The 17,342-nt window shown below is 36.4% G+C and overlaps 1 pseudogene; it reads right to left on the bottom strand.

Moving 5' to 3' along the window:
- Positions 1 to 1,184: 1,184 nt before the first annotated feature.
- LOC111147418 lies at positions 1,185 to 1,669 on the bottom strand (annotated as a pseudogene).
- Positions 1,670 to 17,342: the final 15,673 nt, after the last annotated feature.

The following is a 17,342-nucleotide window of genomic DNA, read 5'->3' as shown; positions in this document are numbered from 1 at the left end:
GCTGTATCTTTCAGATCTCTGCTTTCATCATCACATTACCACTTTGTCCCCACGGATCATCTTGCCTCCCTTTTATAAGGATCCTTATGATCACATTTAGGTCTTCCTTGATAAGAAAGACCCTTAACTTATTCACATATCCCTTCTTATATGTAAGGTAATGTATTCACAGTTTCCAGGGATTAAGAAAGGGAATCTTTGGGGGAGGGGCATTACTCAGCCTCCCATACCACCTCTTGGCTCTCCTTTCTTCCAAGCTGGCTTCTCTTGGAGACTTCATGATTGTCAGGATGACTTTACAGTAAGCCCTAGTTTTAGATCTTGACTGTTTAAAATAAATGGGAAGAAAAGCATACAGCTCTCTCTACAATCTAAGTAAATACCTCCAGATTCTAGATTCTTTCTCTATTTGATTCACATGTCCAATGCTGAATGTATTGCTGTGCCCAGGAAAAAATGAAATGCTCTGATTGTCCTTTTCTGACGTGAATGCCTTTCCTGAAAGTCTACTCCTTTCAAAGCACATAGAGAGAAGGGAAAAAATAGAGTCAATCACTCCCTCAAGGAAAATAAGAATACTGTAATTAGAGAATGGGGATTGGTGTTTGATTTTCAAAAACTGACTATTCTTAGAAAAATTTTGATATCTGTAACCTGGGGATACTCAAATTGATAATGATATTGACAAATTTTCTATAATGGGGGTCTTTCTTTATACTCACCAGTATTAGGGGAGTGGCTTTGGGAACTGATTTTAAAAAATGAAAAAGAAAAAACCAACCAGCATTTATTTAAGGCAGTTTGACCAAGTGTATAAGGTTTCGCTTTTAGGCTAATTTGATGCCTCTCTTGTTCCCTGTAGTGTGCCCTCGAGTGACCTGTGTTAGGTATGCCTCCATTAAAGACCTAGTTAGGGTAGCCACTAAGTTTATCATTTGAAATATACCCTTTTAAAGATAACTATGAAATTACAAATTAGTTTTTAAAAATCAAATTTGCCCAGTTATGGAAAGAGGAAGTTAGAATAAAGAAGGGAACATTATAAATGTCTTCAAACAGTTAAAGGGTTGCCTCATGAAAAAGAGCGGTGAATGTTGGATAGAGGCATATATTTTGGGGGGGTGGATATAAAGAAGAGCTTTCTTTTTTTTTTTTTTTCATGAAAAAAATGTATTTAGATTTAGCCAGCTGGACTCAGTTTAGATGATCCCAATTTTGTTGGCAACATCCAAAGCATCATAGTCAGGGGCCAGCCGAACGTATGCCTTCTTCTCTCCATCAGGCCTGATTAAGGTGTTGACCTTGGCTACATCAATGTCATAGAGCTTCTTCACAGCCTGTTTGATCTGGTGCTTGTTGGCCTTGACATCCACAATGAACACAACTGTGTTGTTGTCTTCTATTTTCTTCATGGCTGACTCAGTAGTCAGGGGGAACTTGATGATGGCATAGTGATCAAGCTTGTTTCTCCTGGGGGCACTCTTTCGAGGGTATTTGGGCTGCCTTCGGAGACGCAGAGTCTTGGGTCATCGGAATGTAGGTGATGTGCGGATCTTCTTTTTTTGTGACTGTGGATGCCTTTCAGCACCGCTTTCTTGGCCTTCAAAGCCTTTGCTTTGGCTTCGGCTTTGGGAGGGGCAGGGGCTTCCTTCTTAGCTTTCAGCGCCATCTTCGTAAAAGGGGAAAGAAGAGCTTTCTAATTTAGAATTTTTCAACAAAAAACTTGAATTTATTTCAGTGCAGTGAAATTTCTTTCTATGGAAGATTTTAAGAAAGAATACAGAGGACCTTTCAAGATTTTTTGAAGCCTTTCATCATACATATGGGGCAAAATAACTTGGGCTTTCATCTAAAACAGTGTTATTCTCAATACGAAGTTTGGAAATAAGGTATATATGTTAAGTAAAATAAAATATAAATATAAAGTATATACAATGCAGTTTTTCCCCCATTTCACAATCAACAAATGCACATAAACATACAAGAAAATTACAGATTGATAAAAATGAAGTGTGACATTGTATAGGTCAGCACTTTATAAAAGTCACAAATAGTCTACAATTTTAAACAAGGGAACAAAAGTACTGATAATTTCATATGACATATTGATTTCAACTGATTTACAGTGTTTGATTTTACCCAGAGCTAAGTGACGGTGTAAACATAACTTAAAAATCATGGAATCTGTTTTCTGCTTCCTCAAGGAATGAACTTTATTCTGGGAAAAATATTCCTAAAGGAAAAAAATGTATAACTTCCTTTGGTTTCCTACGGTCAGGAATTATAATCTGTATTATAGAGTGTTCATGTTTCATTGTGAGTTTTTTAATGACTCTTTAGTAGAAAAGATACCTGTCAAGCATGTAAGACTATAAATATCACAGTGGCAATTTCTGATGCTACACTAAATTCTGATAGGAAAAGAGAAAACATGAATAAGATACTGAATATTGAGACTAATGGTATATATTACTCTAGGCAAGAAAAAAAGCAAATGAATTTGCTTTTTATTTTTGGTACAGAGCTTGCATTGAATTTAAGTCATGTTGTGGTGGAGAATATATGATGAATACCTTAATGACAACGCTTGTAATGTTATTTTGTTTGTGTTTATTTGTTGAATTAGTGAGTCTTTGATAGCACTCTCTTGGTATCTAGAATTCATTAGAAATACATTTTGCACTTTCTGGGTTGTAAATTCTTTACAATAATTTGACATGGTAAATGGAATTTAAATTGAAAAATTTAAGATCCCATCTAACACCTGTTGAGTAAATAGTTCTGTGATTTAAAAATTATTTTATAGTATTGTTACTTTTGGTTTCATGTAATTAATTTGATAAATAAATAAGCTGAATTAACTGTATAATTGAATTTCATTTACATTTATCTGAGCTGTTCTGTGCTGTATAAATCATATAGAAAGTTAATAGATTGAATATGTTTTCTATTTCATGGTTCTTATTTCTATTTCTTGATAGCCAACCTTGTATTGTAAAAGTAATTGAAATAATAGTTCCATTCTAATAGAGATCATTCTGATTTATTGACTTTCACTTGGGAATTTTTTAAGGCCAAATGATGTTTCCAAATATGAAATTGATTCCTGTGACAGTTATTTTCTTTGTCAAGTTATTCCCTAGCATGTCTGAATTTTCAGATCTTTAGTGAACCTGAGCTAATTTCATCATTTAAAACTATTGGTCTATTTGGGACAAATATTAACATTATATTTCTTAAGAAAGACTATTTCTCTTAATTCATTAGAGAACAGCTTTAAAAATGTTCTGTATTTCCTATGTCTCCATACCCACACTCCCAGTTCATTATTTTTTTCCCCCAGGACATGGATATCTCATTTAATCTTGTGCTATCTTCCCAGTTTATGAGAAATCAGATTCTATTTTAATTTGTTGGTCTGTCTTCTTTAGAAGCCTCATATTGATGAGCTATCATTTAAAATTAGTTCTTGCTATTCTGAGCAAAGTGAACAGGGCTGATTTGCTATGAATACCTTTAGCTTATGTTTGAGCTCATCTTTAAATTCAAATTGTATGAATTTAAAGAGATATTTTTCAAGCTTGGTGATATTAATTTGAATCTAGGTTTTAGACATTCAGATTGATTTTCCTTCTTCTTACTTTATCTTCTGAATGCTCTGTTGCCTATTCTATTCAATCATCTTGATTTTTTTTTCTCATTTACATTTTCCTGTAATGAGTAACTTGATTTCTTTCTATTGTACTTTTAATTGCCAGAGTGGAAAATGAAAAGGGTGTGGCATTGTATTGGATGTACAATGAAGGCCTGCCATTGATCACACTTGACAGCTGAACTCCCTGCTATAAGTTGCTTTTCTAAAATTGGTTAATTATAAATATTTGGTTATGCTTCTAAACTTTATTTTATTTACTTATTTTTTGAAAGAGAGAGAAAGGGAAGGAGGGGCAGAAGTAGAGAGAGAATTTTAAGTAGGTTCCAGGCCTAGCACGGAGGACGGTGCTTACTCTCATGACCCTGAGATCATGACCTGAGCCCAAATCAGGAGTCAGATGCTGACTGAGCCACCCAGGCACCCTCAAATCCTATTTTTAATTTTAATTTTTTAAAAATTTTATTTATTTATTTGAGAGAGAGAGTGAGTGAGTAAGAGAGCAAGAGGGGAAAGGAAGAGCAGACACAGAGGAAGAAGCAGGTTCCCTCTGAGCAAGGAGACCCACATGGGACTCAATCCCAGGACCTGGGATTTTGACCTGAGCCGAAGGCAGATGCTTAACCAACCAAGCCACCCAGTCTAAATGCTAGTTTTAAAAAAGATTTATTTACTTATTTTAGGAACAGAGTGCACATGTGTGGGGAAGGGGGAGAGGAAGAAGAAGAGGGATTCTCAAGCAGACTCCACACTGAGGGCAGAGCCCAAAACAGAGCTTGATCTCATGACTGTGAGAATCGGATGATCCTGAGATCGGGACCTGAGCCAAAATCAAGAGTCAGACACTTAAGTGCTGAACCACCCAGGTGCCCCTCAAATGCTGGTTTTTGTTTGTTTGTTTTTTAAATTAAGTTACATGAGTTTCTACAAATAACAGGAGATCAATGTCTTTTATTCAGGTAGCTTCTATGTCTGTTTCTTGTCTGTGAAAATGATCATTTACATTGTGGGAAAATTTACTCAGAAACATTTATCTCAAGCAATAGTATAAATTTGACTTCACAAATTTATATTTGCCCCAGACCTGATATTTTTATGGTAAGTGAGGTTCTTTCAGTTTTGTGTTTTGTTTACACATGGGACATCCCTCTACTCTAGGAAAATCTTTTCTAAAAGTATAGTATCAAAGCAAAAATTATACCAGATAAAATTAAAGAGGTAAGGGGCACCTGGGTGGCTCAGTGGGTTGGGCCGCTGCCTTCGGCTCGGGTCATGATCTCAGGGTCCTGGGATCGAGCCCCGCATCGGGCTCTCTGCTCTCTAGGGGAGCCTGCTTCTTCCTCTCTCTCTGCCTGCCTCTCTGCCTGCTTGTGATCTCTCTGTCAAATAAATAAATAAAATCTTAAAAAAAAAAATTAAAGAGGCAAGAAAGACTTTATTCAAAGCTGTTGTAACGGGGAGAGATGTCATAACTAAGTCTGAGTTGAATTTTGCTGACACACATCAGGTAGAGTGTTTTAAGGGCTGGGATGAGCGAGTGGAAAAATATTGGAGGACATTCAGGGTAGGTCAGAGGCTATCTGTGTTCTCTAATTCATTTTATCTAAAGAAAAAATTAACTTCTCCCATGTTTATGACAAGAGGTAGTTTTGTAAGGTGCCCTCCAAAGTTTAAACTTCTACCCATTCACAGAACCTGGCAAATAGGGGTGGTATCTCCTCTGATGGGTACATTTCAAACAGATAAGGTTCCCAGGTCCTTGAGAAAGACATTCCTGGATCGTAAAGCTGTCAGGATGCTTTTAAAAAGATTTACATCTGAAAGAGATAGAAAACAATTTACAGTGACAAGTTTTTTAAAGGAAATGGTTTAAGAAAAGGGAGATCAGGGGTCTAGAGTCAGGAAGAAGCCTGTCTAAAGTTTAGTGAAACTGATGGGAATGTTAATGCCTCTTTGTTTTGGTCAGTAGCATTATTAATTAAATGTACAGTGAAACTTCAACTTTCCTTTTGAGTTTACGAAGTTTTATAGACATAATTTATTTACTGCAGGAGTTCAGCCATTCTGTCAAAACTTAAGATTTGTGAACCCTTAAATATGGTTATCATTTAAAAGATAATTCATTTAAACAACATCTAATGCTGAAAGTAGCAATTCAGCTAAGAGTAATTCAGCATGGTAGAAATTCAAGGTAACATCTTGCAGGGTTTGTTTGAAAAATGAATGGTAACTATGAACATTGAAATCTGCTGCTTTCATTTCCTGTGAGTGCTTTTTTAGATCAACAAATTAGCTTTTGAGTTTACAAAGCACCTTCACTCTCATTATTTTCTTTTATCCTTTCAACAAAACTGCAAGCTAGCTTCTGTAGTAAGTGTGTAACCTTGGGCAAGGCTTCTAACCTCTTTAAGGCTTCATTTTAGAACTAGGTTTTCCTGTCTTGATGTAATTTTTGATAATACAATTATCTAGCAAAACTGTTTGATAGTTAAATGAGATTATTTATTCAAGAAATATGTACTAACCACTGGTGATGTGGGAGTCACTGCACTGGGCCTGAAAAGAAGATATTGCACTGGGTGGGTTATATTCCAAAATTTATTAGAATAAATATATAGCCTCTGGTGGTTGCTAATATAAGGACAATATATGGATGCAATAGAATGGAAGCTAGAGAGGACAGGAACTTTATCTTCTGGTTTACTTGTGAATTATTAAAACTAAACTATAGATAATCATCTCTTTATTTAAATTTTGTGCAAAATTCTGTGTAGTGTAATGGAGCGCTGTGCAAGACAGTGGAGGATAGAATTATAGTCTATGTGAAACTCTGACTAAGTGCCTGTCTTAGTGCATTCAGGCTGCTGTGACAAAAATACTATAAACTGGATGGCTGACAAGCAACAGGAATTTATTTCTCGTAGTTCTGAAGACTGGAAGTCCAAAATCAGAGATTCAGCCTGTTTGGGTGAGGGCCCTCTTTGGGGTCTCAGACTTGTTTTTTCCTCCATAATAAAGGGGCCTACAGATTTCTCTGAAACCCCCTTTATAAGGGCATTAATCTCATTTTTGAGGGCTTTACTACTCATGATCTAATCACACCTCAAAGACCCCACTTCTAAATACTGTCACATTGGGCATTAGGGTTTAACGTATGAATATTTGGAGGAAATAATCATTCAGACCACAGCTATGCCTAATAGAAACTTGACTAGTTCTATACTCAATAATTCATGGTGCTCCACACTCCTGCCTGGGTTTACTGTATTTGTAATTTTTAATGTTTTTGTCTCTCATCACATTATAAACAATTTGAATACTCTACATATCTCACCTACTCATCTAGAGATAAATGAATAAATATTTCCCTAATTGTTAGTGTTTGAAAATCTTCAAGTGCTTTAAATAATTTATAACATTTTCCAGGGATGTCAAATACTTTGAAAACATGTACATATAACTGATGGGTTAACCATTAGATAGTTTAACAGTTGCATCTTTTTTTTTGTAGTTGTGCCCTTAAGTGCCTCTCACAGTGCCCAAAATATAGTAGTCACTGAACACATTTTTTAAAAAATGTATAGTGTTCTTGTTTATTGCAGATTAATAAAAATAGGGATTTTTTTTTTTAAACCACCGAACTTATGTTTTGAGCAAATGAATACAATTAATGCTATTTACATTTTTTGGTTGTAAGTTGTCTATAAGGTAGGACTGAGTTGGCCTAATTTCAGATATTGAACCTGCAGAAAAGTAGGGAAACTCCATTTTAATAACAATTCATAATTTAAACTTTACACTAGTATCTTGGAATGGCCCCAGGCTTAGTCTGAGCACTGATTAAAATTTGCAGTTTGCAGTAGGATTTTTAACATTGCCTACATGGGGTTGATTGGATTAAGACTCTGTGATATCCAGACTTTTGAAACTGAAGTGAAACTGAAGACTCAGTGATTGGAATAGGAATCAATGTTGTCATTTCTTTCTATCTGCTCAGTACTAGGGACAGGATACTTAAAGCTTGAGAATCCTGATGCAGAACGAGTCATGAGGTTAAAAGGAGTTTTACTCAGCTTGACCATCAAGGGCCGACCTTCAAGGGCATGTGAGTACATGAGAATGGAGAGACAGAAAGGAGGGGTTGAGAGAAAGTTTACTGAGGATTGAGGACACTGAAGTGTAGGTACATGCTTCACTGGGAGCCCAGCCAACCACAGTGGTCTTTGTGATGTCAGCCCTTGCTATAAGAAGAGTTTCTCATACTCTGGTGTTTGCTTCTGTAAATCAGAGGTAAGGAACAGTTTTAGAGAAATCATTCTTCGTTCAGGCCTTATGCATCAGAGAGGACAATCCCAGAAAGAATTCCTCAACATTTTACCTTTGGAATATCTTTGTTCCACTTCAATAATATCTTCAAAAACAAACAAAAAACAAAACGAAACAAAAAACCCTTAAGCATTTCTCCAAGACAAACTTCTTTAACTTTCAGCATATAAGGTCAATAAAGGGCCTTAGAACATATTTTCTTGACTTTTCCAAGCCATGACATATATAAGTAGTTAACTTTATACTTTCACCAACCAATTCATACTTAGAGCCAAGGCGTTTTGATTCAAAGTAATAAAAAATAACTGCAGAGGATATTAATAGCACGAGTAACAAGGCAAATCTAGATAATTAGCATCATAAAGATCATTTTATCTTAAGACAGTCTGTTCATAATAAAGTCATTGCTATTTAGTTGAAAGTGGTGAGTTTTTACTCTGAATTAAAATCTGAAAATCAAATCAAAACTGCAAAAAACAAAAAGGAATAGAGCTCTGCAAAGCATATGATACCATCAGTACCATTTATTTTTTCTGTAATATTAATGGTAAGATAGTAAAAAGATTGGTTTGTGTTCCTAAAGGAGATTATTGTTTGGTTTTAAGCAAAGTAAAAGAGAACTGTGTCAAATTTATAAATAATCAAAACTAGTTGTTTTTAGAATGTGGTATGTATGTGTGAGAGAGAGAGAAAGAGAGAGAATGAGAGAGAGAACGGGAAGAAAAATTTAAAAAAACAGGCTAGTACCTGAACTTACCTGTTTATTTAAAATTTTTTGTCTGTTGTGGTACCTGGCTGTCTCTATCAGGAAAGCATGCTATTCTTGATCTCAAGAATGTGAGTTCAAGCCCCACATTGGGCCTAGAGGTACCTCAAAAAAATAAAAAAAATAAAAAGTTTTGTCTTTTTCTTGTGATTATTGATAAGCTTGGACTGGCCCATCTCTATTTTGTTTACCAGTGAATATCTGATAATTCCAAGAAAGCTAAGTGCAAAATATACACTCAGTTAATACTTGCTGAATTTTAGAATGATCTCATTTCATTGTTTATCTTTTACTAATAGAAACTCAGAACCAGAAGAACCTCTCCCTTCGTTTGGACCCAAGACTGAGAAAATGCCTCTTCTCCTTATGTAGGGCTGCCAGGTAAAACACAGAACACTTACTTAAATTTGGATTTCAAATAGCAATGAACATTTTTTTCATAAATATTTTCCAAATATTGCAAATGTATTCCATGCAAATTTGGGATCTATTTATTAAAAAGTTGTTTATCTGAAATTCAAATTTAATTAAGAATCTTATATTGTTATTTTCTAAATATGTCTACCATCCCTCTTGGGAAAGAGAGAAAAAAAAATTGGGTTATCCTTATCATGATGCATTCTACTCAAGGTAGAGTTATAAATCATCATAACTTGACACATCCTACCCAGGGTAGTATGGAAGGAAAGGAGTCGATAGAAGAAGAGTATCAAGAATATCTTGATATTCAAGAATATCTGGGGATAGTCTAAGTGTAAACCCACAGATTTTTTATTCTGAAAAGAGAGAGGTATTTTGGGGTTTGGGTGGATGGAAAGAGAGTCAGAGCTAACAACCATGAGAGAGTCAGCTATAAAGTGAAGTCTTTGTGCTTCTGTGGCTTAACATATCTTGTCCTTTGGAAATATTGGATCTAGCTTAAAGGTACAGAGATAGGGCAGGGGACCTAGAATTATATATAGCCTACTCCTCTACAATCTAGAAAAACTCCCAGTAAAAGAACTTAGATAAACTAATTCATATGCTTTGTGATTTTATGGCTGATTTCTACCAATGAAAAGACTCTATAATACAATAGGGTTTTAGGTAGTAATGAGATTTTTTAAGAGTACATGCCTCTTTAATTACTGCACTTCTCATATGTCCATTCATTTACTTTTAACTCATTGTGCAGATACTTAAATGCCAGATACTGTTCTGGGCTTCAGAACTATAGCAATTGAATAAAACCCTTCCAGTTTATATTTCAGAGAAAATAGACAGTAAACAAATAACATGATTTTAGGTTGTGATAAATGTCTTGAAATAAATAGAATGGTATGAAAGTGAATAACTGGGCTTAGGAGTTGGGGAGGACCACTCTAAGTAGGGTGGTTACTTAGAGGCTTACTCATAGAAAGCCTCTCTGAGGAGGTACTCTTTGAAATGAATTTTGAAGGATGATATGGAGCTAGCCATGCAATGAGCCAAGGGAAAAACAATTTCATGCAAGAGGAACAAGTATGTAAGCTCTTTGCTTAGAAAGAGCTCAGTGTTTTCATATAAAGAAAGGAATCATAAATGCCTGAAGAGTAGAAGATGAAATTGGAGAGGTAGGCAATGGCCAGATTATGGTTGAACCTTATAAATCTTGGTAAAGACTGAATTTTTTTCAAGCTGCTTTGGGGAAGCTTTGTGGGTTTCAAGCAGGGAAACAATGTGATTTGATAACCTTTTAAAAAGATCACACTAACGGCTGGATGGAGAATAAATTGAGTGTGGAGGAAACAACAGTAAAAGTAGGGATACTACTGTGGTAAAGAGGCCATTTTAGAAAATGATTCCATAATGTTTTGGACTAGGGTGATGGTTATGAAAATAAGGTGAAATGTCTAGATTTTGACTTATTTTGGAGGTACAACTGACAATTTGTTTTGGATTTTATGAGGTTATATTAGGGGAAAGGAGGAATGAAGTTCAATCCTATAGTTTTTGGTTTGAGCAATTGAGTTGGTAGTGGTATTATTTATTAAGATGTAAAAGACTAGTTGGGAAACTCAGTGGAAGGAGTCATGAGATCCCTTTGAGTATGTTAAGTCAGCCAAGTGGAGATGCCATGGAGGCCATTGCTATACAAGTAAGGAGCTCAGAAAGAGCTCAGGCTCATCAGTATGTGATGACTCATATTTGAAAGTGGATAAGGTGAATAATTCCAAAGAGTTGGAAATGAAAGAGATGATTAAGAGAAAGTAGAGAGGAGGTTGAAGATGGATTAGAAAAATGAATATGAATCAAGGAGTGAACGATTAACTATGTAAAATTCATTTGACAATTTTGAGTAGAAATACAGAGAGAAGCATCCCTTGGATTTGCAGCATAGAAGCCATTAGAGACCTCATCAAAACTGTTTTTGCAGTGGCAGGAAGTCAGATTGCAGTGAATGGAAGAATGAATGGGAGGTGGCAAAGTGATAACAGGAAATAGAAATAATTTCTTTTGGAGATATCTTGGTGTAACAAGGAAAAGTGTAGGGGAATAGTGGGAGTGATATGTAGGGTCAAGGAAGGATTCAGAAAAGTTAGAGATAAAATAGGGAGGAAGAAATTGAAAAAGAAAAGAGAAGAGGGTTAATGTAGAAGTGGAAGTCCTTGAGAAGACGGGATATGTTCCAGACCACCACAGGAGTCTTCCAGTTTGTTCATTCAGAAAACATGTTTTTAACATCTACAATATGTCAAGTACTGGGATAGCTAGTGAGGATACAAAGACAAAATCTGTTACTCACAAATGGTTGTAATCTGGTAGAAGAGACATACAATTAAAGGAAAAATGTATGCCAAAATAAATTATAGAAGTTACATGGAACCCTAGAAAGAAAAAGTCATGATAAAATTCTTAATAGTGGAACCATCTTGGCTTTCTTGTAAATCTTTGAAATATGGCTACTTTTTACAACCTTCCTTTTCCTGGTATTGATTGAGGCATAACTAATTGATGACTGATTTGGCCCTAGCACATTGTAAATACTAGATATTAAAATATTAATTTCAAAATATACTGATAAAAACCATGAAACAAACATCATCCACAGAGGCTTTTTAAAAAGAAAATTATTTACTTATTTTTTTAAAGATTTATTTATTTTGAAAGAGAGAAAGTGCACATATGCACATGAATTGGGGGAAGGGCAGAGGGAGAGGGAGAGGGAGAGAGAATCCTCAGTAGATTCCCTACTAAGTGCAGAGTCTACCTCGGGGCTTGATCCCAGGACTCTGAGATCATGATCTGAGCAGAAATCAAGAGATGGCTTTTTTTTTTTAATTTTTAAATTTTATTTTTTATAAACATATAATATATTTTTATCCCCAGGGGGTACAGGTCTGTGAATCGCCAGGTTTACACACTTCACAGCACTCACCATAGCACATACCCTCCCCAATGTCCATAATCCCATCCCCCCTCTCCCAACCCCCCTCCCCACATCAACCCTCAGTTTGTTTTGTGAGATTAAGAGTCACTTATGGTTTGTCTCCCTCCCAATCCCATCTTGTTTCATTTACTCTTCTCTTACCCCCTTAACCCCCCATGTTGCATCTCCTCTCCCTCATATCAGGGAGATCATATGATAGTTGTCTTTCTCCAATTGACTTACTTCGCTAAGCATGATACCCTCTAGTTCCATCCACGTCGTCGCAAATGGCAAGATTTCATTTCTTTTGATGGCTGCATAGTATTCCATTGTGTATATATACCACTTCTTCTTTATCCATTCGTCTGTTGATGGACATCTAGGTTCTTTCCATAGTTTGGCTATTGTAGACATTGCTGCTATAAACATTCGGGTGCACGTGCCCCTTCGGATCACTACGTTTGTATCTTTAGGGTAAATACCCAGCAGTGCAATTGCTGGGTCATAGGGTAGTTCTATTTTCAACATTTTGAGGAACCTCCATGCTGTTTTCCAGAGTGGTCGCACCAGCTTGCATTCCCACCAACAGTGTAGGAGGGTTCCCCTTTCTCCTCATCCTCGCCAGCATCTGTCATTTCCTGACTTGTTAATTTTAGCCATTCTGACTGGTGTGAGGCGATATCTCATTGTGGTTTTGATTTGTATTTCCCTGATGCCGAGTGATGTGGAGCACTTTTTCATGTGTCTGTTGGCCATCTGGATGTCTTCTTTGCAGAAATGTCTGTTCATGTCCTCTGCCCATTTCTTGATTGGATTATTTGTTCTTTGGGTGTTGAGTTTGCTAAGTTCTTTATAGATTTTGGACACTAGCCCTTTATCTGATATGTCATTTGCAAATATGTTCTCCCATTCTGTCAGTTGTCTTTTGGTTTTGTTAACTGTTTCCTTTGCTGTGCAAAAGCTTTTGATCTTGATAAAATCCCAATAGTTCATTTTTGCCCTTGCTTCCCTTGCCTTTGGTGATGTTCCTAGGAAGATGTTGCTGCGGCTGAGGTCGAAGAGGTTGCTGCCTGTGTTCTCCGCAAGGATTTGGATGGATTCCTTTCTCACATTGAGATCCTTCATCCATTTGGAGTCTATTTTCATGTGTGGTGTAAGGAAATGATCCAATTTCATTTTTCTGCATGTGGCTGTCCAATTTTCCCAACACCATTTATTGAAGAGGCTGTCTTTTTTCTATTGGACATTCTTTCCTGCTTTGTCGAAGATGAGTTGACCATAGAGTTGAGGGTCTATTTCTGGGCTCTCTATTCTGTTCTATTGATCTATGTGTCTGTTTTTGTGCCAGTACCATGCTGTCTTGATGATGACAGCTTTGTAATAGAGCTTGAAGTCCGGAATTGTGATGCCACCAACTTTGGCTTTCTTTTTCAATATTGCTTTGGCTATTCGAGGTCTTTTCTGGTTCCATATAAATTTTAGGATTATTTGTTCCATTTCTTTGAAAAAAATGGATGGTACTTTGATAGGAATTGCATTAAATGTGTAGATTGCTTTAGGTAGCATAGACATTTTCACAATATTTATTCTTCCAATCCAGGAGCATGGAACATTTTTCCATTTCTTTGTGTCTTCCTCAATTTCTTTCATGAGTACTTTATAGTTTTCTGTGTATAGATTCTTAGTCTCTTTGGTTAGGTTTATTCCTAGGTATCTTATAGTTTTGGGTGCAATTATAAATGGGATGGACTCCTTAATTTCTCTTTCTTCTGTCTTGTTGTTGGTGTAGAGAAATGCAACTGATTTCTGTGCATTGATTTTATATCCTGACACTTTACTGAATTCCTTTACAAGTTCTAGCAGTTTTGGAGTGGAGTCTTTTGGGTTTTCCACATATAGTATCATATCATCTGCAAAGAGTGATAGTTTGACTTCTTCTTTGAGATTTGGATGCCTTTAATTTCCTTTTGTTGTCTGATTGCTGAGACTAGGACTTCTAGTAATATGTTGAATAGCAGTGGTGATAACGGACATCCCTGCCGTGTTCCTGACCTTAGCGGAAAAGCTTTCAGTTTTTCTCCATTGAGAATGATATTTGCGGTGGGTTTTTCATAGATGGCTTTGATAATATTGAGGTATGTGCCCTCTATCCCTACACTTTGAAGAGTTTTGATCAGGAAGGGATGCTGTACTTTGTCAAATGCTTTTTCAGCATCCATGGAGAGTATCATATGGTTCTTGTTCTTTCTTTATTAATGTGTTGTATCACATTGATTGATTTGCGGATATTGAACCAACCTTGCAGCCCTGGAATAAATCCCACTTGGTCGTGGTGAATAATCCTTTTAATGTACTGTTGAATCCTATTGGCTAGTATTTTGGTGAGAATTTTTGCATCTGTGTTCATCAAGGATATTGGTCTGTAGTTCTCTTTTTTGATAGGATCCTTGTCTGGTTTTGGGATCAAGGTGATGCTGGCCTCATAAAATGAGTTTGGAAGTTTTCCTTCCATTTCTATTTTTTGGAACAGTTTCAGGAGAATAGGAATTAGTTCTTCTTTAAATGTTTGGTAGAATTCCCCTGGGAAGCCATCTGGCCCTGGGCTTTTGTTTGTTTGGAGATTTTTGATGACTGTTTCAATCTCCTTACTGGTTATGGGTCTGTTCAGGCTTTCTATTTCTTCCTGGTTCAGTCGTGGTAGTTTATATGTCTCTAGGAATGCCTCCATTTCTTCCAGATTGTCCAATTTGTTGGCGTAGAGTTGCTCATAGTATGTTCTTATAATTGTCTGTATTTCTTTGGTGTTAGTTGTGATCTCTCCTCTTTCATTTATGATTTTATTTATTTGGGTCCTTTCTCTTTTCTTTTTGATAAGTCTGGCCAGGGGTTTATCGATCTTATTAATTCTTTCAAAGAACCAGCTCCTAGTTTCGTTGATTTGTTCTATTGTTTTTTTGGTTTCTATTTCATTGATTTCTGCTCTGATCTTTATGATTTCTCTTCTCCTGCTGGGTTCAGGCTTTCTTTCTTGTTCTTTCTCCAGCTCTTTTAGGTGTAGGGTTAGGTTGTGTACCTGAGACCTTTCTTGTTTCTTGAGAAAGGCTTGTACCGCTATATATTTTCCTCTCAGGACTGCCTTTGTTGTGTCCCACAGAATCTGAACCGTTGTGTTTTCATTATCATTTGTTTCCATGAATTTTTTCAACTCTTCTTTAATTTCCTGGTTGACCCATTCATTCTTTAGAAGGATGCTGTTTAGTCTCCATGTATTTGGGTTCTTTCCAAATCTCCTCTTGTGATTGAGTTCTAGCTTCAGAGCATTGTGGTCTGAAAATATGCAGGGAATGATTCCAATCTTTTGATAACGGTTGAGACCTGATTTAGGACCGAGAAAGTGATCTATTCTTGGAGAATGTTCCATGTGCACTAGAGAAGAATGTGTATTCTGTTGCTTTGGGATGGAATGTTCTGAATAAATCTGCGATGTCCACCTGGTCCAGTGTGTCGTTTAAGGCCTTTATTTCCTTGTTGATCTTTTGCTTGGATGATCTGTCCATTTCAGTGAGGGGAGTGTTAAAGTCCCCCACTATTATTGTATTATTGTCGATGTGTTTCTTTGATTTTGTTATTAATTGGTTTATATAGTTGGCTGCTCCCATGTTAGGGGCATAGATATTTAAAATTGTTAGATCTTCTTGTTGGACAGTTCCTTTGAGTATGATATAGTGTCCTTCCTCATCTCTTATTATAGTCTTTGGCTTAAAATCTAATTGATCTGATATAAGGATTGCCACTCCTGCTTTCTTCCGATGTCCATTAGCATGGTAAATTGTTTTCCACCCCCTCACTTTAAATCTGGAGGTGTCTTCGGGTTTAAGATGAGTTTCTTGTAGGCAACATATAGATGCCTACAACATATAGTTTTGTTTTTTTATTCATTCTGACACCCTGTGTCTTTTGATTGGGGGCATTTAGCCCATTAACATTCAGGGTAAGTATTGAGAGATATGAATTTAGTGCTATTGTATTGCCTGTAAGGTGACTGTTATTGTATATTGTCTCTGTTCCTTTCTGATCTACTACTTTTAGGGTCTCTCTTTGCTTTAGAGGACCCCTTTCAATATTTCCTGTAGAGCTGGTTTGGTATTTGCAAACTCTTTCAGTTTTTGTTTGTCCTGGAAGCTTTTAATCTCTCCTATTTTCAATGATAGCCTAGATGGATATAGTATTCTTGGCTGCATGTTTTTCTCATTTAGTACTCTGAATATATCATGCCAGCTCTTTCTGGCCTGCTAGGTCTCTGTGGATAAGTCTGCTGCCAATCTAATATTTTTACCATTGTACGTTACAGACTTCTTTTCCCGGGCTGCTTTCAGGATCTTCTCTTTGTCACTAAGACTTGTAAATTTTACTATTAGGTGACGGGGTGTGGACCTATTCTTATTGATTTTGAGGGGGGTTCTCCAAACCTCCTGGATTTTGATGCATGTTCCCTTTGCCATATTGGGGAAATTCTCTCCAATAATTCTCTCCAATATACCTTCTGCTCCCCTCTCTGTTTCCTCTTCTTCTGAAATCCCAATTATTCTAATGTTGTTTCGTCTTATGGTGTCACTTATATCTCGAATTCTCCCCTCGTGGTCCAGTAGCTGTTTGTCCCTCTTTTGCTCAGCTTCTTTATTCTCTGTCATTTGGTCTTCTATATCGCTAATTCTTTCTTCTTCCTCATTTATCCTAGCAGTGAGAACCTCCATTTTTGATTGCACCTCATTAATAGCTTTTTTGATTTCAACTTGGTTAGATTTTAGTTCTTCTATTTCTCCGGAAAGGGCTTTTATATCTCCCGAGAGGGTTTCTCTGATATCTTCCATGCCTTTTTCGAGCCCGGCTAGAACCTTGAGAATCGTCATTCTGAATCTAGATCTGACATATTACCAATGTCTGTATTGATTAGGTCCCTAGCCTTTGGTACTGCCTCTTGTTCTTTTATTTGTGGTGAATTTTTCTGCCTTGTCATTTTGTCCAGATAAGAGTATATGAAGGAGCAAGTAAAATACTAAAAGGGTGGCAACAACCCCAGGAAAATATGCTTTAGCCAAATCAGAAGAGATCCCAATTCGTGAGGGGGGAGAAAGAGGATAAAAAGAGGTTCAGAAAGAAAAAAGAAAAGAAAAAAAAAAAAAGAAACTATTAAAAAAAGAAAACCAATA

This window comes from Enhydra lutris, unplaced genomic scaffold, assembly GCF_002288905.1.
Source record: "Enhydra lutris kenyoni isolate GAN:26980312 unplaced genomic scaffold, ASM228890v2 scaffoldscaffold16, whole genome shotgun sequence".
NCBI lineage: Eukaryota > Metazoa > Chordata > Mammalia > Carnivora > Mustelidae > Enhydra > Enhydra lutris.
The sequence above is the reverse complement of the archived record's forward strand: the minus strand, read 5'-3'. Positions and strand labels throughout refer to the sequence as shown.